The sequence below is a fragment of the Mus musculus genome, chromosome 10 (genome assembly GCF_000001635.26).
Source record: "Mus musculus strain C57BL/6J chromosome 10, GRCm38.p6 C57BL/6J".
Lineage (NCBI taxonomy): Eukaryota > Metazoa > Chordata > Mammalia > Rodentia > Muridae > Mus > Mus musculus.
Window position 1 is genome coordinate 98,936,958 of NC_000076.6, and position 24,739 is coordinate 98,961,696.

The 24,739-nt window shown below is 41.6% G+C and overlaps 1 protein-coding gene across 8 annotated transcripts in view; it reads left to right on the top strand.

Moving 5' to 3' along the window:
- Atp2b1 (ATPase, Ca++ transporting, plasma membrane 1) overlaps nt 1–24,739 on the top strand; it is a 111,514-nt gene that overhangs the window by 22,328 nt on the left and 64,447 nt on the right. The window contains exon 1 of one of the 8 annotated variants that reach the window (XM_030245244.1): nt 3,483–3,652. The exons of the other annotated variants lie outside the window; for them this stretch is intronic. The gene's annotated coding sequence lies outside the window, so the exon portion shown is untranslated. Of the gene's footprint in view, nt 1–3,482; nt 3,653–24,739 lie in introns of those variants that run through there. 8 annotated transcript variants of the gene reach the window in all.

Sequence of the window (24,739 nt, forward strand, 5' to 3'; positions counted from 1 at the left end):
GGAATAAAAGAATACCAGTATTCAGAACCAATTTTAAAGGTCGCCTGTTTTTATTAATGAGAACTAACAAGGCATTTTTTACATTTAGGAACTAAATTCAATTCAGTGAACCAGGCTTCTGAGCCATTAACAAACTCAGTAATGAATACATTTTGACCCTTGAGGAGAGCATCTTCCTATACATTCTCTGGTGGAGGAAAATGTATGCAGCAAGTGTAAGTGGGCCTGTGTCTACTACGTGGGCCTTAGATGTTTCAGCACTTGAAGATGTTTCGGATTTATATATATATATGTATATGTATATGTGTATGTATATATGTGTGTGTATATATATATGTATATATATATATATATATATAGAGAGAGAGAGAGAGAGAGAGAGCGCTGCGTTGTGTCTCCACTTAATCATAAATAGGTGGTAGCTACATGGATGCCACTGAATGATTTAAAGTGTGTCCTGCAAAGCTCTAGCTCTTACTCTTGACCCTTGGAGCTTAGTCCCCTATTCTACAATTTTAATAGCTGCACAACAATTTCATGCAAGTCTTCAGATATTTTGTCACTTCAGATGCTCATACACCTTATGGGCGTGACGGCTCCTTTATTTGTAGTTAGCGTCGTCACCCTCGGGAGTGATTAATAATATCAGTGAGACCTTATTGGTTATACAAAAGAAACTGTTATCAGGTTAGAGCATTGCCCGAGACCATGAACAAAGAAAACCCTGGCCTTAACTGAATGAACGCCTCATCTTCTTAAGTTAGGTTCTTGCCTGCAGCCTATAGGGAGCTTCTAAACTGTAAGAAAGCAAGAGGAGGACTTGGGTTAACAGGATAGTCCTGGGTTTCTTTTTACTTATCACAGCGTTCTTAACATGTTCTTGATTTTTTTCCTGCATCTGTTTAAGTAAGCATGGACTAAATCAATAAGAAAGATAATTTCACAATTATTGCACCAATCTGCTTCCCTTATTTTGGTAATCTAATAAATTCTCGGCAGTGGTTCCCAGTCAGGGGAAGTATGCTTGGTTTGCATTAACATTGAAAATGCAGATGTTCCTGTAACTCGTAAGACCTGGTTAATGGAATCGCCGTGTTAGTAACATTTGTTTTCATTCCACGTTGAATCTTATTACTTTCAAAAATATTAATGTTTTTCTTTCTTAGCAAATAAAGTATATGAAACAAAAAAAATGGTGTTCTTATTTGGGTACCATAGTTTTATGATTCTCAATATCAATTCTTCATTCTAACTCTCTCTCAACTAAACTATCAATTCTTTATTCTTTTCATGTTCATTAAGAAAAAGAATAGAGTGCTACAAAGGTGGCTCAGTGGTTAAATGCTTGCTGTGCCAGCAGGAACATTGGAGTCAGGATGCCCAGAAACTTCTGTAAATGCCAAAGTGGACAGGGTAGCCACCTGTAATTATAGTCCCAAAAGGCGGGGCCGGGGTTGGGGGTGGGGGATGAATACCCACAGCAAGCTGACCTGTAGATACCCGCTATTATGTGAGCTCTGGGGTTTTTTTGGTTGGTTGGTTGGTTTTGGGTTTTTTCAAGACAGGGTTTCACTGTGAAGCCCTGGCTGTCCTGGAACTCACTCTGTAGATCAGGCTGGCCTCGAACTCAGAAATCCGCCTGCCTCTGCCTCCCGAGTGCTGGGATTAAAGGCCTGCGCCACCACGCCTGGCGAGCTCTGGTTTTAATTGAAAAATTCAACCTCAATAAATGAAGGTGCACAGAAGATGGAGGATGATTTCAGACCTCCGCTCCAGGCTTCATGTGCACTTGCATGCCTGTGCAGCCGTGCACGCCTGTACACATATGTACACATGTGAATGCACACCACACGCATCCCCAAATAGAAAAAGGATTAAAAAAAAAACCCACTAAGCCAAATTACCACTTCTCTAAGAGTACTTGGAGTGAGGTTTTAAGTAATTTTAAACCATTATGCTGGGAAGGTGGTGGGGTAGACAGATGTGCCTGTTGCTGAGCCCGGTTACCTGAGTCCCATCCCCACCTAGCAGAAGGAGAGAACTAACTCCGACAAGCTGTCTTCTGACCTCCACATGTGCACTGTGGCACGAATGCTCCCCCATGCAAGTCCTTGAAAAGTAAATGTGATAAAATTTAAAATAACTTGTTTATACACTTGACTAACTCTTTACGTTAAGACACATTTTCTAATTAAATATTCCTCCTAAGTCCTAATTAAAGTTTCATATCACTTTAAAAGAGCATTTTGTGTTTTACTGTCTTTATGGGAAAATAATTTTATTGGTATTTGAATTAGAAAAGGACTGGGTGATTGGTGTGTTCATTTCTTTAACCTTACTGAATAATAAATTAAAAGATCCCAATCATTTGTTTTAAATAATTTGCATTTGTGGAAAATAGAAATATTCTCTAAAAGGGTATTGTATTAAATTCATTTAGTAGAATCCATCAGCTGTCTTTGCCTGGTAAATACAGCTCTCAGCCCTCATCAGAGAAGATTCTCTTTGCAATAGAAGGAGACCATTACAGAAACCGCAGCTAGTCAAATCCAGAGAGCAACTCTTCATGGAACGCCCTGATCCAGGAGATAGATTTACAGTATAACTCTTGCACCTAAAGTCAAGGAACATTGCAAAGGAGGGGACAGAAAGACTGAAGAACCAGAGGACCTAAAAGGCTGGTGTGACATTGTGTCTCATCCACAGTACTGCAACAGTATGGCTACCTACACAAGACCTAACAGTGACAACACTAATAGACATCCACACATGGAAGCTGGATGTCTAAGGAGCTTACCCTTACTTAGAACTACAGACAACTCAGGACTGCTGAGAGTGGAAGAGTTAGTATTATAGATCTCAATCTCTCTCTCTCTCTCTCTGGGTGGGTGTGGGTGTATAAAGCAATAATCAAAGAAAAAGAAGCCATGGATTTTAAAGGGAGTAACAGAGGAAATGGGAGGCTTTGGAGGGAGAAACGGGGAAGAGGGAGATGATTATATTTCATTAACATTTAAATTTTTAAAATAAAATTTACTATTTTAATAGAGGTAGGACTATATATTTTTTTTTCTAAATGACAGCGTTGTTTTCTTTTACCATATGTATACACCGCCACTGTAGAAGCACTCACTGGTCTCTTTGTGTAAAGTTAAGTGTATGTTTATATGCATACAACACATACATGAAGTTTGAAGCCCTCTCCAGGTCATACAGTTTCCTGTTGAGAATGTACAAAATGGTGCCATGTGTTGATGAAGCATGGTGGACACACAGAAGCCTCTGTAAGAGTGTTGTTAAGCCTATTCGTTTATATTTGCTTTGTGGTTTATATATTTGACTCGTAGGCTAGCATTCATAGTTTTATCAGTATTTTAATAAAGGGTGAACTCAGTATAGTGTTATTTTGCTATAACTTCCTTGTAGGGAATGATTTGCAAGGTTCAATGGTAGTTTGTTCCATTGTATTACACGAAGGAGGAAATAACATATATAATTTTAAATTTTAACCATGATGTAGAACACAAGTGTAGTCATGAACGTATTTGCTGCCTTGTATGTTTGTTGTAGGAGACAGGTGTTTGAGAAGTGGCATACGGTCTTCAAGAGGAATGAGTCAAAGGATAGATTGTGGATACCTTGGAGGCCACAGGTTTGTTACCGCTTTGCTGAGTTATATGGGTTTGTCTTCTCAAGGGGGTGAGGAACAGAAAACATCCTTTACCATCTGAACACTATGAAACCGATTAGATGAACAGACACTGGAGAGAATGTCAGATACTATTCTGAACAATGGTTGCTGGTGCCTTCAGTCTGTACAGCAAGAGCAGACCATAGAAACAAACTGATTTTCTTGAAGTTAAAGGAGTGTGTTAGTCTCCTGGTGCTGCTATAAGAGACCACCACAGCCTGGGTTATTCCTCACACTGGCAGCTCTGTTGGATGAAGGCCCCACCCTTTTACCTCACCTAAAACTTCATCACCAGAAAAGTCATATTGGAATATAAGGCTTGTGCATAGGAGTTTTAGAGGAGAAATAGCTAAGTCTATAACTGAGAAATTCAGGAAGTCCACACTGTCCTGGAAGGCTCGGCAAGGCCTGCAGAGTTCCTGATTTTTGTCTCATGTCTATCAAGCTCCAAGGTGGTGCTGATGCTGTTGCTCTGGGAACTGTACTTGGAGGATTGCTTTTAGATTGCGGGGGTGGGATGGGGGTGTTACCCTTGAGAGGTGTGAGACAGGGGTATGGCAGAAACAGAAGGCAGTGGGACGTTCTGGAGACTTTCTTGGTTCAGCTTACCAAGTTATGTTTAGTCCCGATTTGAGACATTCAAAGAGATTTGATTGAAGCTCCATCACTGACATTGTCTGGGAAATAAGTGCTAATTTTATTAACAGTCTTACTCCCTGGAATATTCAGAATTTTGGTCAACTTTTGTCCCCCTGCCTTTGCCACTTCCGATCTTAGTCTCCTGTCCCAGTCTGATGCGTGCTTCTGAGGCTCTGGCTCCTCTCAGTGCATACGTACACAGGGGATTCCCGATCCTCTCCTCTTCTGTTCTGTCATGTGCTTCTCTTTACAAGTAGCCTTTCTTCTGCTCGCTCTCTCTCTCTCTCTCTCTCTCTCTCTCTCTCTCCCTCCCTCCCTCCCTCCCTCCCTCCCTCCCTCCCTCCCTCCCCAGAATAAACAGACTTGCATAGCTGTCCTCTTTCTTGTATTCTTCACAAAAGGCTGACACGTTCCCTTGTACTTGGTATATTTTAGAAACTCCACCATATTGGCTGGTAGACAGCAGCTTCCCTGTCACAGGTGTGTTGTGTTCTGATCTGTGGGCCATTCTGTTTGCAACCACTGCCCTCCGTTTGGAGCTTAAAAGGAGGCTCCCAGTATTCTGAAGTTTAAGTGATGCCGCAGAGCATAACCCTGTGCCTATGTATTCCACATTACTAAGGTATATCTTCAGAGTACATTTCTAGTTCTTTTGGGTAGAGTGCTGTTGATGTCTGTCTCCACTCCCCAAATTCCTGCCATGCTCTTGTCTGTGGACTGGGTTCATGATGTAAGGATGCCTTATTAAAATAGTGAAGTTTAGAAACAATAGATAATGGTGGTAGTGAGGAGAACTCCAGGGGAATCTGTGTCCTTGGTTCGTTTCTTTGGTTTTTACAGCAGCCTTAATTTCCTTCCTGGTCGCGTCTGCTGCTTCTCCAGAAGCACTGTTTATGTGAGTGTGCCATTTGCCTTGCTGTTGCCTTGCAACCTTCTGTGTAATTGGGTGTTACCATGACCATCCGTATTTGAATATTCATCCTTTTGGCACTTGGTATTTGATTTTTTTTTTCCCCTCTGTGAGTGACTTCATCTCGTTTGTCTGTGTCATTTGGTCTCCTCCTTTTCACAAGATTTCTTAAGTCTCCTTTTACTCCCGTGATAGGTGCCATAGACTCGGGTGGGCTGTGATTAGTGCCCACAGACTCATGGACGGTGGAGGCCCTGTTGGTTTGTGGTGTTTATTATGCACAGTCATTCGAAGTCTCTCCTTAGAATATTGGAAGCCATGTGTGGCTTTGTTTGTACTTCCTGTGGTTTTAAGCTTTGAGAAAGGAGAGTTTGGGATTTAGGGTTTTGCAGTTATCCTCCTGGCTCAGAAGTTGTAAAGGAACCTTTCATAATCAAGGTTTTCGTATGCTAATCTAGGTCACATACTCTCCTCCTGTAGGGCTCTGTGTCTAAGTCTTTGCATTACATATACATGTACATGTACATATACAAGCATGCAGATGTAGATGTTCTTACAATGACCTAGTGCAGACCTAGTTTGCCAAGCTGTTTACCGTAGGCCACGGATAAGCAGACTCTTCTTTAAAAGGTCATTTTTTAAATTTTTGAAGTTACAGAAACCAAATAATCTTTGTGAAATTCTTGCTCCTCCCTATCCTTTTCCCCTCTTCTTTCCCCTCCCTTAAAAAAAGAAAAAAAAGAAAACTACAAATACGATGTGTGATTTGGACCAACTTCTGCCGTTTGCTATCTATGAAAATTTTGTTTATTTAGTTGGGCTTGATGTTACATTTACTTCTGGCGATTTAAAAATAATGTTTTTAATGTTTCTAATAGCCTTAGACCAACTCTGGCTACAAATCACTAAAAACAAGCCAAAAAACAACTGTAAAACGCAGGTGCGAGTTGCTTATTCAGCCAAGGAACTGTCCAGGATTCCTAGACAACAGCTTAGTTTACAAACGCTCAGTATAAAAGGACGCCTTGTACAGTGACCCACACAGTGCTGAGCATCTGCTGTCCTTGCAACGCAGACGTGACAATTCTTAAGAGAATATGTTGTGAGGATCCTTCCAGAGTTTTTTATTTGAAGTTTAAGACTCTATACGAAATGATTTTTACTTTTGTTTGGCAGAAATGGAACTTTCTGACAGTATGCATGTTCCATTGCTTCTTGCAGCAACTCTTTTTGTTTGTTTGTTTGTTTGTTTGTTTAAGATTTATTGATTTTATGTATATGAGTACACTCTTGCTCTCTTCAGACGCACCAGAAGAGGGCACCTGGTCCCATTCCAGATGGTTGCGAGCCACCGTGTGGCTTTTGGGAATTGAACTCAGGACCTTTTGAAGAGCAGTCAGTGCTCTTAACCTCTGAGCTATCTCTCCACCCCCTTATGGCAAGTCTTATATTGAGTTACCAGACAGACAGACAACACACAGTAGCCTCCTCTTTCCCATAGCCAAAAGGCATGAGTCTAAAAGCTCAACTAATGTGCTGACCAGGGATGGAAAGGGCAGTGTAGCACTTCCTTGGGGTCATTGCATGTAACAGATTGGGAGAGTAAACACCATGAATAACCATAAAGAGACAGGAACAAATAAGGCTCAGTTAACAGATTCACACCCAATCGTCCACCCACAAGTTCTTTCTCTACCCACTAGAAGAAAACAAAGCAGATGCCAACCCGTCACTCTTCAGGGCAGTTTAATCCTTCTGCATTTCACGAGGGGATTGATTTCCACGGTGGCATCACTATGGCTCAGATGTGCTTGGTTTTTCCCCCTTTGTGTTAGTCACCTCTATTTTTGGTCACTAGTCATCCTATTTTTCATGATTCACTGATGTCCACGTTTGAAAGTTTTTACACAGACCGGCTCGCACCGGGAGTGGGAAGGCAGCGGATTAGGCTTAGTAATGCTGGCTAATGCAGTCTCTTGGTAACTCTTTCCATTGTCTTAGATCACCTGCTAAGAGTGCTTACTGCTGAATCATGGTGACCATAGGACTGATCACAAAATTCACACAAGCCAGGTGTCCTGCAAAATACCTGTAACTCCAGCACTAAGGGACCAGACAGCCTGTTCCAGTCTCTACTTTTATATATACCTGCTCATATCAGTCATGCTCACCTGCACATACAAGAATAAATCAATCTTTTTTTTAAAGTTAAACTTCCAATTCTGCAGAATACTTCCACCATCCCTTACTTTAACAGTAGCCATAATAATCGCGCACCTCAATTTGAACTGTACATAGTAGAACAGCAATCAAATTCCTTGTGTTCTGCGAGCTCCTCAATGTCTGGGCCTTTCTAACTCATGAACTAACTGACAGGTGGCTTTTGCTTTTTTGCATTAGCAAATTGACCATTCTGTACTTTTGGACACTGTAGCCTTATTCTTACCTTTGAGGCCTTGTTTTAAGTTTTTCTGCTAAGAATGCATTACACCAGTCTTTTTGTTTGTTTGTTTGTTTTGCTTTTTTTTTTTTTTTCTTTTTTTGGCTTTTTTGAGACAGGGTTTCTCTGTATAGCCCTGGCTGTCCTGGAACTCACTTTGTAGACCAGGCTGGCCTCGAACTCAGAAATCCACCTGCCTCTGCCTCTCAAGTGTTTGATTAAAGGCGTGCGCCACCATGCCCGACCAGTTTTCTTAAGGTGACTTCCTTTTCTGAAGTTAAAAAGATTCACATTCTCATTGAGAGCTCCTGGCATGCTAGTATACTTCTTATACTCTTTGTAAGTATTTGTGTTCTATGAAATTATACAGGGGAGACAGACAAATTAGTAGAGTTTTAAGGCTTCTTATGCTGGGGGCATGACCACCATGTTGACCACTGTTCTGTGCCTCTGTATTTTTTAGCTTTAGTTATTTTATTTCCTATGGAAAAAACTTGAGTACTTATGAAGTTCCCTCCGAGTCATCCCATGGGTCTCCCTGGAAGTTAATGGGTAGTTGGTCTCAGTTTGGAGCCTTACCTGGCGATCTCTCTTAATGTGCTTCATCATTGATCTGTAGACTTAAGGGACAAGACTTTCTTAAGATTTTAGCCTTCTGGTGACCACATGGTTGTGTATTTATAGCAATTTATTATAACCAGGAAGATTGTAGTTAGTTACCATAAGAATAATTGATGTTCAGTTCTGTGACTTAGAGAACTACATAAACTTGAATTTGAATGGCAGGAAATTCAAGTGTTCCTTGTTTTTAAGCAGAATGATTTATCTGGTGTGGCCCCCCTATCCCTGTCCCTACCCCATGCACACAACACACACACACACACCACAGTCCTCTCCCTTTCAGTTTCTGTAGGAATGATTTCCTTTCCCCCTGGTTGTCTTAAGCATTGACCCATGCAGAAAGGGAGGGGTTTTGGTTGTTTGGTTGGTTTTGTCTTGTTGTTGGTTTGTTGTTGGTTTGTTTTGGGGTTTTTTTTTTTTTTGTGCTTTCAAGTATTGTACTGAACCTCCACTGTTGGCCAGATTTTTCGTGGTATCAGAGACATCTTGAAGCAGAGTGCCTTTCCTTAATTAGTCATGCCCCCCACCTCCCGCCCCCAACAGTTTGGTGTTCTTGCTGCCTTGCATACTTAATGTAGATTATTATATAGCCACGCTTAGATTTGACTTGTAGTGATCTACAAGCCCTTCATTTTATTGAGATGTCTCCGTTTCATACTTATATACTCCACCCTTATAAGGAGTCTAAATACAGAGATTAATATTTTACAATTTCCATCCCGGTCCCTTTTTTTTTTGGTCGAAGTCTTTGAACATATAATCTGCCATCTGATGTATAAACTCTCTCCTTGCAGTATTCTTGTTTTTTTTTTTTAAATATTAAAGAGGCTAGATATAGATGTAGGTATAGATATTACCATTGGTGGAATTCTGAAATTCTGAAACCTGAGGGTTTGATACTATAGAGAAGAAATGAGTACTCACTTACAGTTTGGAACCAGGAGAGGGAAGCACTGAAGGAGTTGGCCCATGCACTTAAGGGAGGAAGTGGCTTTACGCCACTACTATATTCTTTTGAAGAGAGTGTCAAGGGGGGTACATTGGTTCTGTGGCATTTTCAGTTTAAAATGAGGGAAGCGTAAGTTCCATTTTAAGCTTGGACTGTGTACTTCCATTTAAAATGTAGTGGATCAGTGATTGCCGTTGGAGAATTAAAAGGAGAATATTTGCTAGACAAATTAATCTCAGTTGGAGACTATTCCTTAAAATATTCATTAATGTACTGGAAAGATTTGGGGAAGGTATAATCACTGCCTCCCACTTGCCCACACACAATTGAAATTAAACTCCTGTGGATAAATCACTCAAAACAGCTGGGCTCTACACAGGAGCGTCTCAGAAGCTAGGCCCAAGATCCGTGTAAAATACTAGGTGTTTAATGTCCTACAGAGTCTGTGTTCAATATCGTTTGGCAGTGGTTAAGGAAGCTTCTCTCGGCCCTCGTTTACTTTCTTGGAACTACTGGATATGTAAGGCCGTTAGTATTTTAAAAACCTGAAATACCTTTTGGAGACTCACTATGATTTGGGAGAGGACTCCTCCTCCTCCTCCTCCTCCTCCTCCTCCTCCTCCTCCTCTTTTGCTAAGAGAATGACTTGGACTTATAAAATCCATATAGATAAGAATTCTACCGAATTCTATGGAGAGACTAGAATAACTTGCCTCTGTGTGGTAGGGGCTGGGGTGGTGCTTTTCTTTGGTTTTGTAATAATAACAGTTTTAAATTTTGCTTTTTAAATCTGGGAATTTGGGAATTAGAATTGTTTCAAAAATGGCAATTTAGGAGGGTAGTTATGTTGTATAAATGTAGGAATGTGGAAGTTTTGTTTTGTGTGAATGTGGCAGCAACTGTCAAATGAATAAGATGTTTCTAGTTGCAACTTTATGCCTTTGGTTAAGGAACCGTCCGTCTCAGGCAGGCAAGACTGAGTTACACAAGCTTTGCTCTGACTTCATCCTGTAACATGTGCATATGTGCCTATAATATGTGCATAGTAACCAAGGTCAGATCACTCTTGTTTAGAGTTTGAAATACAGTCTTCATATTTTAGACCTTATCCAGGAGGCTGTTGTCTTTAGGGAGTGCTGCAGGCATATGCAGCTGTAGCTGACACCACCACAGGACTACCATGGGACTATCACCACAGGAGTATCTATCACCAGGAGCTCTGCAGCCGTCAGTTGTGAAAGCGTGCCTCCATTTCCTGTGTAATAAATACCTTATGTGGTTCTGTACAGCCCAGATAGCTACAGCAATACATTATTGAAAATACACTGGAAACCATCATCTTTAAATGCATACATGGTATGATGCCCCTCCTCCCAGCCCCCACCACCTAGTGATTCTGATGTGTAAAATGTAAAACGAAATCTAAGCTCCTGGGTTTTGCGGCTCAGATAGCAAGTCGCCTCTTCCTTGTGAGGAAATATGTTATATGTAACAACATTAATCTCTGAGATTACTAAAAGACATTTTTCTGCTTAAATAGATTTCTATATTAATTATTCTTTAAAGAGCTATAACACCAAAACAAACAAACAAACAAAAAAAAAAAAACAAACAAACCAGGGTTTCATCTCAGCCAGACAGGCTGGGAGCTTGTTGTCTATACATGAATGTAGAGCAATCCTTCCTGAGCCTTAACGGCCTGCATGCAAATGAGCCAGCATATTCTTCAACGTTGTTTCCGAAACTTTCTGTCCTTTAATTTTTGGAAAATACTGACAGCTAAAATTTAACCCTGCCTTGTCATAACTCTCAGATAAAGCAGTGTTCTTTTCCATACTGAAATGACCGTGGTGACTAGGGCAGTAGAAAGGGCTCTTTTCTAACTAATTTATCTTGGTGTTTGAAGCAGGGGAAATGTTGTGATAGGCTTCAGTTGTAGAGGCCACTTCTCCAGAACGCAGTTACAAGAGAATCATTGCTTCAGCTCTAAATTATGTAATAGCCATACACTAGAGAGGTTGCAAAAGTCTATATTTGTGTATTTTCTCCAGCACTGGGGTTCTGTTGATTCATTTGGCATACGTATGTCCGTCTTGTGCCATCCTCCACTCTCCAGGGGTTGACTGCTAATGAAGCAATAGCAGCAATGTTCTTAGAGTTCAGAATCATAATTTATAAGACTAAGCAGTAGTGCTGCCTTCAGCATAGGCGAGTTAGCGTTGCATAGATGTTTCAACACTGGATGGCATAAATTGCTATTTGTATAATGAGTCCCTGCATACTGTTGCATACATGTTTTATGGAAAGCATGAGCATAGACATATTGCTAGAACAAATTGATGCTTCCTAATCCATTTTTAATGAAGGATTCTGTTCTTGGATTGTAAACTTAATAGGACTTTTACCCTCTGCCTCTTCTTGTTTCTATAATGTAACATGATGCCTTTTACCTAATGAGTTTCAGTGTAAATATTGATGATAATAAAAGTCCCTGATTTTTAAAATGGAGATACTTCAAGATTACAACCGTACAAATTTTAGTGTCTGCGTTTTAAATAAACATTACTCTCCCCCTCCCCCCCCCCCCCCGTGTCCCCGTGTAGCTAGGGTTTCTGTAATACCTGTAAAAGCATTGCAGATTTGGGGTTATTATAGCATTTGACCATTTTTTAAGTGCTCAGATATCTGATTCAAGTAAGTGTGCTTTCTGTAATAGCATTTCCAGTAATACAGGGCAATATTTCACATTAATGGTAGGCTATTTTTATTTTAGTGAATTGCTGTCTTTCCAAAGAGATGATCGTCTCAGAGAGGTCAGGTGTCCTTTTAAATACATGCAGAGAGCATAGAGATGTGGCGGGATATGTCGCAGGCACTGGGTGTGGATCCTAGCTCTGCCCTTAGTACCTGTGTGACCTTGGAGGATTAATTAGCCTTCCTATCTGTACTTTCCCCAAACGGAAGGAACGAGGTGCTGCTGATGGAGTCGCCTTTAGCTGGAATGCCTGGGGCCAAAACTGTTTCAGTTTTTGATGTCTTTTTATATTTTACAGTATTTGTGTGGGTATGCAGTGGACAGAACATCCCTAGCTTGAAAATGATAAATGCTGCAGAGTCCAACATGACCCTCAAAATGTTCAGACTTAAGAGCATTTCAGTTCTTTGCACTATATGTTCTTCCTATGGTACCAGCCGAATAAGGCAAATTAAACACCATGTGAGTGTTAGCGATTGTTAGTGTCAGTATTATAATCATCTGTTATATAATAAACTGAGAGGTTTTCCTTACCTCAGTCAGCCAAAGGAATATTAATACAACGTATCTTTGCTGTGGCAAGAACAGTTCTTAAGAATTCTCTTCTAATTCTGCCTTGTGCTCACAGTTTACCTATCCCTATATTCATTCAAATTCCTTGCATTTTTCTTGCCAGTCCTCAAAAGACTCTAATCTGAAAGCTGGAATTAACCATCACCACCACCCCTTTATTCCCTTTCAATTTTATGGAACTGTAAATAGCCATGAAGAGGAAGGAAGGAAGGGAGGGAGGGAGGGAGGGAGGGAGGGAGGGAGGGAGGGAGGGAGGGAAAAAAATCAACCACCATCAGGATATGTAGCTAGGCTGGGCTGAGACAGGAGGATCATAGGTCCTAGGCCCACCTGCCATGCTTAGTGAAATGCTATCTCAAATCAAACTCTGCAGACAATGACATCCTTACTGTGCCTGTTGTAGAAGTCACATGTTCTGTATAACTTCCTTTTGGGGGGGTTGGGGGGTGTCTTTATCTCTGCCCACAATACCTGGGACTAAAGAGATAATATTTAAAGATTCCTGTTCTTCTCGTGTTGATATGTGTTCATGGATTAAAACTAAACTGACATGACAGACTTGAAATATATACACTAGTTGAAAGATGCCCTATTTGGTAATAAAGTATTCAGCACTAAATATTTGATAAATGAAAAACTACCTGTAAGTTGTCATCTTCTGTGTATTTTCTTACTGCATTTTATCCACATTGCTTATTTACCTATTTAAAAGCCCCCAGTCTTAGCTAATATTTATAATGTCAGTGCTGGCTGCTTCAAGGAGCTAGAAACCCTTATGCTCTCTGAATGACATTTGCCACAACAAGAAGGATTTCCAACTGCATCACAGAGAAATGATATCACATTCAGTTCTAATCCTTATGGCAGCTCTGAAATGTTGGTAGCCACATTTGCATTTAATGGACAGGACCTATAACTCTTACATGGGACATAATATGAAGAGAATTTGATGGGCCAAGGAGATGGCTCAGCAAGTTCAGATTCTGACTACGTACATAAAAGGCTGAGTAGGGTAGCACACATCTGTAGACTCAGCACTGATGGCCAGTCAGGAGGATCTCTGGGGCTTGCTGGCCAGGCAGCCTCCAGCCAGGTGAAGAGTCCTGGGCTCTGCAAGATACTATGCTTCAAAAGTAAGGTGGAGAGTTAGAGGGCAGTGGTCCTCAACCTTCCTAATGCTGAGACCTTTTAATACAGTTCCTCATGTTGTGAACACCAGTCATAAAATTATTTCATTGCTACTTCAACTGTAATTTTGATATTGTTATGAATCATAATGTAAATATCTGATGTGATTGCCCTTCCCACCAAAGGGTTGTGACCCACAAGATGAGAGCCACTGTTATAGAGGGACTGACTTAGGAATATTGGGTAGATAGAGCAGATCAGAGTTGCTTTTACCAGTAAGTGATAGTAGAAACATTGACTGGAGGAGCGTTTCTGAAATAACCTATGAAACACTGGCTCCAGGGTGTATTAGTAGGTATTAATGGAGGGGGGGTGGGGAGGGAGGGAGGGGAAGAAAGTTAAAATTAAGCTCAGGAAATGCAACATATACCATTTCCCTCTTAGAGTCCCATGTGTGCAAGGCTGAGAAAAGGCTGAAGAGACATGTTTTACTGGGCTGGTAGAAACTCTGTTAGAGTTCCGTGAGTTAGTCCCTCTTTAGGACATCCAGACTCAGTTGCTAGAATGAATTTAGGCTTAGAGTTTGAAATTTTAGTGTCAAGCGAGTAAAATCAACAGACAGAACTTGGAGAGGAAAATCAGTGTGCAGGTGCAGTCTGAACTGAACACATACTCTTCTGTGTGGGCCTTCAGGTGTGCACTAGCCTCTAATGCCTTGTATGTGCAGAGATATACACGATTGGATTCCACCGTGCTGTATAGAGTAGGGTAGGAATCTAAAGTCCTAAGTGGGTACTGACCTTGGACTGTACTGAGGTAGGTATAGAGGAAGTGGTAGGGAGAGACAGAAAGTGGCTAGAAAAGCCAGTCACAGAGTACGAATTGCCTGTGGAATGCGGAGGGGCCTGTCCATGAGAAGAGTAGATAAGGAGGGGAAGGTGACTCGTCTTACTTGTGCACACATGAGAAAACTGAGGCCAGCAGATGTGACCTGCTAGGGATTAAGGGCCAGGATAGCCTAGCCGAAAATCTTGTTCCTCTGATGTTCATTCTTACACTCAGATTGGAAGAAGGAAGAGGTAACAGATGATGGTGGCCACGTGTCTCATCTTGGGAGGGAGAGGACGAGCTGTCCCTGAGAGGATCTCTCTCACAGGATGGGAATAATCATATCCTGTTGTAGATTTACCTCGTAATGAGTCACACTTGGAGTCGCCGAAGCTCAGTGTCCTGACAGCGATCATGAGCTGGATATAAAAATCAGAATGCCATTTAACTGATTTATGGTATTTAAAGTACATTTGTCTGTGTGTGTGGTAGATGAGTGTGACTGTACACACTTTTTTGACTGTATGGAGTGGAGGCCAGGTGTCAGCACTGGGTGTCTCCTCTGTCACTTTTCACGCATTGTTTGAGACAGGGTTGCTCACTGAACCAAGAGCTCGCTCCGTCAGCTGGACTGACTGGCCAGCAGACATCTGAGATCCTCCCAGCCCTGTCCTTCAGTGGTGGGCAATTTGAAAGGGAGGTTTACAGATGGGGCCTCCACTCCTCGCTTTCACATGGCGCAGAGAACCCAGGTCCTCTCAATTCCACTTGAGGGATTTTTTTTTTAAAGGTCAATGTCAGAAACTCTCCAATCCTGCCTATGCACAGACAGGTTACACAGACAAGAGTAAAAAGTTACTAAAGAGCATGTTGGATATATGTATATATATCATATCGGGATTTGTAGATCATGTTGTACCTTTGTCTTAGTCAGGGTTTCTATTCCTGCACAAACATCATGACCAAGAAGCAAGTTGGGGAGGAAAGGGTTTATTCAGCTTACAATTCCATTCTGCTGTTTATCACCAAGGAAGTCAGGACTGGAACTCAAGCAGGTCAGAAAGCAGAAGCCGATGCAGAGGCCATGGAGGGATGTTCTTTATTGGCTTGCCTCTCCTGGCTTGCTCAGCCTGCTCTCTTTTAAAACCCAAGACTACCAGCCCAGAGATGGTCCCACCCACAAGGGGCCTTTCACCCTTGATCACTAATTGAGAAAATGCCTTAGAGTTGGATCTCATGGAGGCATTTCCTCAACTGAAGCTCCTTTCTCTGTGATAACCCCAGCTGTGTCAAGTTGACACAAAACTAACCAGTACAATTGACCCCTTGTCAACTTGACACACAAAAACATCACTAGTAAGCCTCAACCCTTACAATCTTATTCATTCCCATTCTAAATAACTTTAAAAGTCCCACAGTCTTTACATATTCTTAAATTTTCAATCTCTTTAAAATATCCATCTCTTTTAAAATCTAAAGTCTTTTTTACAATTAAAAGTCTCTTAACTGTGGGCTCCACTAAAACAGTTTCTTCCTTCAAGAGGGAAAATATCAGGGCACAGTCACAATCAAAAGCAAAAGTCAATCTCCAACCATCCAATGTCTGGGATCCAACTCACGATCTTCTGGGTTCCTCCAAGGGCTTGGGTCACTTCTCCAGCCATGCCCTTTGTAGCACACGCATCATCCTCTAGGCTCCAGATGCCTGTACTCCACTACTGCTGCTGCTCTTGGTGGTCATCTCATGGTACTGGCATCTCCAAAACACTACATGACCCCTTCAGTCCTGGGCCATCAATTGCAACTGAGGCTGCACTTTCACCAATGGCCTTCCATGGCCTCTCACAGTGCCAAGCCTCAGCTGCTCTGCTCAACTCCTTCATGCCTTCAAAACCAGTACCACCTGGGTGACCCTTACACATTACCAAGTCCAGCCACAGCACAATGTACAACTTTGGCTATATCTGGAACACAGCCACTGTGCTCTCAGAAAACACTTCCCAGAAGATGTCACCTCAATGATGCTGGTCTCTTCTTAATCACCGCTAATTTCTTAGCTCCAGCTAACCAGCATCAATAGTCCCAGTAATGCAAAGTTTTTGCTTTAGTAGTTCTGGTATCTTGTTAATCACAGCTGATTCTTCAGCCCCAGCTAACCAGAACTACAGAATCTTCACAATCAAAACAGGAATGGCCCTGAAAAGAGTCTTTAATTTTCCCTCTGAAATTTCACAAACCAGACCTCCATCTTCTGCAGTGTTCTCAACATTATCTTCCAAGCTCCTACACAACATCCGACAGAGCTCTTAACAATGGATGGATCTTCAAGCCCAAAGTTCCAAAGTCCTTCCACAGTCCTCTCCAAAACATGGTCAGGTTGTCACAGGAATACCCCACTCTGCTGGTACCAATTTGTCTTAGTCAGGGTTTCTATTCCTGCACAAACATCATGACCAAGAAGCAAGTTGGGGAGGAAAGGGTTTATTCAGCTTACAATTCCATTCTGCTGTTTATCACCAAGGAAGTCAGGACTGGAACTCAAGCAGGTCAGAAAGCAGAAGCCGATGCAGAGGCCATGGAGGGATGTTCTTTATTGGCTTGCCTCTCCTGGCTTGCTCAGCCTGCTCTCTTTTAAAACCCAAGACTACCAGCCCAGAGATGGTCCCACCCACAAGGGGCCTTTCACCCTTGATCACTAATTGAGAAAATGCCTTAGAGTTGGATCTCATGGAGGCATTTCCTCAACTGAAGCTCCTTTCTCTGTGATAACCCCAGCTGTGTCAAGTTGACACAAAACTAACCAGTACAACCTTGTTCATGGGGATTGGGAGGATTAGCTAGCATGAGCCATACATTGTGTGTAACAGAAAACGACTTAGAACAGTACCTGCCCAGGTGTGCGCTTTAATTCTGGTAACTACTGCTAGTGACTCACTTCCTTCCATCTGTGACACACAGACTACTAAACCTCACAGTGTGCTTCTATCACTTTACGCTGAATGTGGTTTACACGAAGCCTGGGTTTTCCTCCTCAAGCCTACTCAGTCTTTGCTTGCTTTGCTCTGGATGACCAGCCTGTTTCTCCCTGTGGAATGCATCCCCCGTTGAGTTACCCTGATTTATTCAGTGTATCTAGTAATCATAGATCTGGAGACCCGGGCTCTATTTTATTCTTTTGAGGGCTTTTGCTCAAAGTGATCTTCCTGTTCCCCTCCATGTGCTGGGGAACTGTTGCTGTTTGACTGATTTTCGTCTATAGAAATGGCACTGGCATTCGGCTGACCTAATGCAAGGGTTCTGCTTTTTACTTCCTCCTAGATGTTTCCATCAAGACAAGGTCAGTGAAGTCTCAAGTTTTTTCCTCTCTTCCCTAGAAAGACCTGGACTTTGGGTTTTGGATACTTGGTTTTCTGTGTTCAGATTCTAAGACGGTTCTTCTGAAGGCCGGATGTCTCATTGTACTGTGCCGTTTCCCTTTCCTTGTTCAGACTGGCGTGAAGCATACACTCTTGGTTGGTTCGTAAGCGTATTGAAGATGTTACTCAGTGCTTACATTATTAAAGTGGCCAAAGGACATACGATCAGGACATTGATGTCATTGCACTTGGCATCTTTACATAAACTGTTGGTGGATTAAAAAAAAATCAGGGTCCCAAGCAGTTAATAAAAGCAGCATTTTGACTTTGTGTTGTGCACATTACATTTGGAACATTAGGGAAGTGTGCTTACTATTTAATTTTTAATATATTTATCTTTCATTTATTATTTAAAATATAACCTGGAAGCTAACTGCCCATTTCTTCCTAATTGCTGGTTTTTGTCTCTTTACAGTATTTGGTTATAATTGTTGGGTACATATGTTTCTGTGTTTTCCTCCCTAAATATTATGCAGCAAGGAGTTTTCCAGGTTTTGTCTTAGTTTTCTTTAATGTTTTTTTTCAAGAATCTTAAATATTTAATAATTTAAATATCTGATTTTAACCACAGGAAGAAAACTTTTCTCCCCTCTTTAGGTGACCATTTGATATTCTTTCAAATATGAGCCAACCTAGTTTGGGAATTAGCTGTTATAAAATTCTTCAGCTTTTTGAAAATTTTAAATTTCATCTGGAGTCACTGTATGAAAGGACATCAAATACCTTCAAATACCAAAATTAACACATTTGTCTGTTTAATAGATGTATACTATGCACCCTCCACGATACAGTGTTAATATTAAGTGTATAGTAGAATCTAGTTAAAATATTTTGTTGCTAGTCAAAATCATCACCATAGCTTGAGTTGTCTGAGTGCTCGTTCTGTATCAGTGCTGGCTCTAACAGCAAGCTAAGTCCAGAGAGTTAAAATGAACAACTTGCTCACGTTTTAAAAATTAGGATGGTGAGACAGTATTTGTCAAGGTCACTCTGCTAGTTCAAGAAAATGTGACATGGGCTATGTGATTCCTGTTCTGATTAACTGGTGGGTCACGTGGCCTTGGAAGTGATGAAGGAACCCTGGCTTCTGTGAAGCACAGTCTGCCTTGCTAGCCCCCAATGAGCCTTCCTTCCTAAAGGACCATGCTGTCTTTATTGGTGTGGCCACGTGTGCTCCAGTTCAGTTTAATTACCCTGTGTTGAGCAGTTTTTATGGACAAAGGGCTGTTGCTGGAGTAGTCACTAGGAGATGCAGAAATGAATGACTCTCCTGCCTTCAGGCATCCTTGGGGTTTAACAAGGAAGGATGCAGTCTGCATAGAACAGAGGCCTTGAAAGACCATGGGAACACATCAGTGGATTGTTCCCATGCTTTCAGGCCAGAGGAAAGGGGCAATGCAGAGAAGAAGCCCATTAGTGGAAAAGGAATAGGTCAGCTTTCACTAGGGCGCATGCACCAGTGTGGCAGTTGGGGCCCTCTGCTAGCGCGTGGGTCTGTTGGAGATCTCTGGGGGACTCATGAGCTAGATAAAGGCTTCCCAGTTTCCATCACTGTCCTCCAAGAACTCTTCATCTTCCTCATTCATGCATTTCACATTCTGTAATGCTAAGAAGGGAAATTAAACTTGTTTCTGGTCTTCTCAGAAGATGGCACAAATATCTTTAGTTTTATAAAGTGATTTCACTTGTCTTTATTAATAGCAGAAAGAAAGAGTCAACAAATTAGAAGATTACTTGTTTCCTCATTGGCTCTATATTGACCTTCAGTTTCAGTTATTTTCTTTATGTTAATGTAAATGTGTGTGGGGGCTGGGGAGGGGGGAGTGTGCACATGCTTGCAGACCAGAGGCTCTGAGATCCCTGGGACCAGAGTTGCAGGCAGTTTCAGGTGGCCTATGTGCATCCTAGGAACTGAGCGCTGGTCCCCCCTGGAACACCTGCTACAGCTCTTAACTATTGAGCTATCTCCCAGCCCTTCCCTTCTCCTTTATGTGACTGCTGCTGCTATTATTTTAGCATTCTGTCATGGAGGCGGAGGTTGTACTTTAGGAGAGAAGATTAGTTTCTGTAAAATTCTTTGGAGATAGAAATAATGCTTTTATCACGAGACCAGCTGTTTCTTGTGCCACCTCCTTGTTGCCATGCTCCCGATGGCATCAGAGTGTCATGACTTTTCATCTTAACCACCCTGTACTCCTGGTCCTGGTGAGGGCTATTCTAGACAGTGAAGCCGGAAATTGTTCTTAAAGCCCCATACTCGTTGATACTTAGTTGTTTGTTCGCCATTTCCTTTGTGAGTCCTTGGGTCGTGTTTGTTTGTCCTTGCTTGTACACTTGTCTTTTTCCTTTGTAGACTGTGAACAGCCCTTAAGTTGCATTGAGGACAGATGTTTCTAGTAGGTGTGGTAGAAGGAGATGAAACTGGATAAGCTTGTGGGTTAAGAATCCAGGAGATGGATGCTTCCTAAAGGAAGAGAAAGAAAGAAAGAGTCTTTCATAGGGTAGAATGTATGTGACTATTGGACAGAGCCGTGGACAAGTTTTTTTTTTTTTTGGTTTTTGGTTTTTTTTTTCAGATGTCTTTGGGACTGATAGAAACTTTAGGAAGAAATGGTTTAGATGAGACAGGGTTAAGTATAATAATGGTGATTTCACTTGAAGTACTGCAGAATATTTAAATGATAACGTGGGTCCGCAGCTGTAACCTGGAGCAAGAAAGCAAGGTAGCAGATGGAGGCCATGTTGTTCTATGAGTTGCCAAGAGAGTCCGGCAAATACATGCAGTGATGCCCTCATTGAGGATGCTGTAAAGATTTAAAAAGCCAGTGAATTTGGTTAGAGGTGTATGAGAACTAAGTGATACAGTGAATAGAAGAGAGGAATGCTGGGTAACAAGACAGCTGCATAGAGAATGGTGGGGCCTGGAAAGCAACTTGAGATCATTAATCACTGTAGTCTCATCTCAGTAGTGTGTGCTCAGGGATGGATCCAGTTGCCAACCTCAAGGAGAGAATCAGGGATGGGGCTGCATTGAGGACAGATGTTTCTAGTAGGTGTGGTAGAAGGAGATGAAACTGGATAGCTCCTGGGTTAAGAGAATCCAGGAGATGGATGCTTCTCAAGGGAAAAGAAAGATGGTCTTTTATGGGGTAGAATGTATGTGAATATCGGCAAGCCAAGTGAGAGACCTAACTGAAAGGCATTGAGATGCTGTCCTGCAGTGGCAATTAAGGAAACAGGCTTACTCCAGGAGTGCAGATCATGTAAGAAAGTCGTGAAATCAGAAATCAGGAATATTCTGGGAAGATGAGATGTCAGTCGGTTGTATTTTACAGTGACTCATGTAAGTTATTAATGAACTAAAACCTGATTCTTTGGGAGAGGGCAGAGGTTTTTTGTTTTGTTTTGGTTTTTGTTTGTAGTTTTAGTTTTGGTTTGGTTTGGCTTTGTGGTTTGGTTTTCTTTGGTTTGGTTTGATACAAGGTCTCATCCAGCCCTGGCTGGCCTAGAACCTGTTATGTAGACCAGAACTCAGGACAGTTGGCCTACCTCTGTTTCCCCTGCTTCCTGAACACCAGGATTAAAGGCGTGTGTCACTGTGTCTAGCCTTAAGAAGTGTTTTAGTTTGTTTTTCAGTGGGTATGGTTGGTGCAAGCAAGCCCGAGACAGAAACTGTAGAACATCAAGTTCAAGCCCAGCCAGCATATATACCAAGTTCCAGGATACCTAGAGATGCATACTGAGTCCTTCTCTCTCTCTCTCTCTCTCTCTCTCTCTCTCTCTCTCTCTCTCTCTCTCTCTCTCTCTCTCTCTCCACCCAACTCCTCAATTAGTTAAAGATGTCTTTTTTTTTTTTTTTTTTAATCCAGATGGCTTGTGTCTTCCAGGGGTCAGTAATTAACCAGATGGGCTTAGTAGGAAGATCAGAGAAAGTCATACATAAAGACACGGGGAAGTTAGCTTTTGAGGGAAGCTAGTATTGCTAAGGAGTCTGGTGGCCTTAGAAGTCAGAACACGTGACAAGATTTGGTAAACTAATCAGAGAAGTTGTGCCAGAGAGGAAATCTGAAAATAGAGCAATTCCAGGTGATGACCCTATTGGGTGGCACTGGCCTTTAGTTACGGTCAGAACAAAGGAAGGCCAGCAATTGGTGGGGGTGGGGGAGTAAGAGGAGAAAGATTGGGAATGCGGGAAGAGCTTAGAGGACCATTGGTGATGTGATGGAGTGTGCCACAGTTCTGATGCCCAGACTCTCTGCACTTATTGAGTTAACCATAAATCAAATGCTGCCTAATATCTTCTTAAAATATAGTTTATTTTCCAGCCACATTACTTGAACTAGCATGAAAGGGAGTATTGATTTTTTTTTTTCCAAGCTCCTCTTCAGTACCTATAGCTAGAGATTGCAAAAGACCATCTACAACCAGACTCCATAAATGCAGTAGAAAGGAAGACACGGGCAAGGGCCTCATCCTCTCGGCTTGGTGCTCAGTTTTCAAGTGCTGGGCCAAATCCTTGAAATTACAGAGTTTTCAATTAGTGAGACAGAAAGCTCATGTCAGTTTGCAGAAAAGAGTTAGCCTCCCTCAGGACTGCCGGCTTTATTTTTGTGAGGCTGTTGGGTGACATAATGAGCATCCTGTTTCCCTAAGCATGTACGTGTAGGCTCTTGTGAATTGACAGGCTAGAAGCTCTTGAGCACTGAGTAGGCCGGCGGAGCAGCTGGCGTGACATTCAAGTGTTCATGGTGCCTCTTAGCTCCTGAACAGAAGGGAAAAACACTGTTTTAAATTAGAAATCTCTTCCTTGACTGAAGCTGAAAATTTCAGCACCAGAGAGACTAGAAAATGATAGAACATTTGGTTCTCATATTTAACCGGAGGTATAGTATGTTCTTATATTTGGTAAATTGCACAGGATTATATAAAATTAACTTTATTTTGGAGCTTTTCAAAAGCACCCCCCTAAGCAAAAACCTTTGCAACCAAGAATCTTACTGTAAAAATGAAAGATGCCTAAGTAGATCAACAGAATTGGGGGGGAAAAGTATAGTTTATCTTAGAGGTATGAATAGAAGGTAGCTATGTAATTCAAGCATTTTGTTAAATTTGTTAAAATCAATGCCTTAAGGTGCTTAAACTTTTTTAGTTTGAAAGTAGAAAATTATTCACAGTATTTGTGAAATATGAGACTTAAGTAGAAAAATATCAGTGTATTTGGTATTAAAACCAAAACAGTTCAGAGTACCAGCTCACAAAATATTTGTAGAAAATAATCTGCTTTGAGTTATTCATGCAAATTACGAATGAGTAATTTGCCTATTTAGTCCAGGAACTTTTGGATCAAGATGGACATCCAACAGTTAGTTCATGAGTCAAAGTTCAGGTCACAGTCTCATAAAATAGTGACTTACAAAATTGACAGCAGGATCATCATCCCTAGCATCCCAGAATTTAGAAATATGTTTTCCTACTGTGTGCTGCATCAATTGAAGACTTTTCTGAGGTGGAGCCCAGCAGGGCCCATTTTAAGAGCCCTACAAACATTACCAATAAGTAGACAGTGGGGCTGAGAAGTACAGATCTGCAGTACATAGTAGCAATAACGTTAAAATTTATCATGTTTGTTAAATCGAGAGGTTGTGGTTTGTTGATTCTGTAGGTACATCCTTGCGAGATTAGGCCGGTCTCCTCATAGATGTGGGTGTCACACCAGTCCACTGGATAAGATTCTACCAACTTACCTGCTTGTAAAGCAAACGGATCTCTAGTTATCGTTAAGATATCTGTGCTTTAGTTCATTGCCATTGAGATCTTGATTATATACACTAAGTGCTGTGTTGTTATGAGCTTGTAGTCTTAGTATGTGCTGGAAATGGAAGTTATCAAAAGCCCAGAGATGTGGTCGAATGGCCAGTCTATGCCTCTGCTTCAGTTGAGGCTGGCATACACTTTTATAGATGAAAAGTTCGTGGGAATACGGGTTGCGTTGAGGGGAAGATAGAGAAGCTTTTTTTTCATACTTTCTCTGAGCCCGACTGCTGTGTGTGCTTTAATTGTGAAATTCTGAAATAAGAGAAAAACAAAATTCTTACACTTGCACTTGCAAGTAGATTTTTATTATCTAAAAGCCAATCTCATTTTCTGTGACTAAGACCAGATGAAAACAGTTACTATCACCCAACCCTGCCCCACTGGCTTCCCTGACAGTTGTTCAGGGAGCAGAGCAGGCTGTGGAAAGTGAAAACATGCGGCCAGAGAGAGACAACCGTGTGGTGGGAAGGAGAGTCCAGCGGTGGAGGGATTAAAACAGCAGCAACGTCAAGAGTGGGGCAGTGGCAGAGAGTAGCAAAGGTTGCCAGGAAGTCAAACAAGGACTGTGTGATCTTCAGGTTCAGGACCATGGATTCACCGGTCATCGAGAAAGTAGTTTCTCCTGCATAGGAGAAGCTGGAATGGAGGGAGTTGATCAGGGAGAGAGAGGGAAGAAAACCGGAACAGTGCGTTTCAAGGGATTGTGGCTACTTGTGGGGTTGGGGATTGGGAGTTTTATACCATTGTTGCTTAGGAGCCCTTGCTAAGTTAACTCCTGTACTGATCTGATATATTTCTATTTGGCACGGTTAACTTTAACAGTTTATCCCTCCAATAAGCATGCTATATCCTCCAAGCTTTATGAAATACTAAAGCTCAGAATTGTTGCTTGGCCTGCTCTCAGTGATCTAGGAGCATTGTTCAAAATGGTTGTCAGTAGTGTATAATTCATTTGAGACTCTCTGAAAATGTATG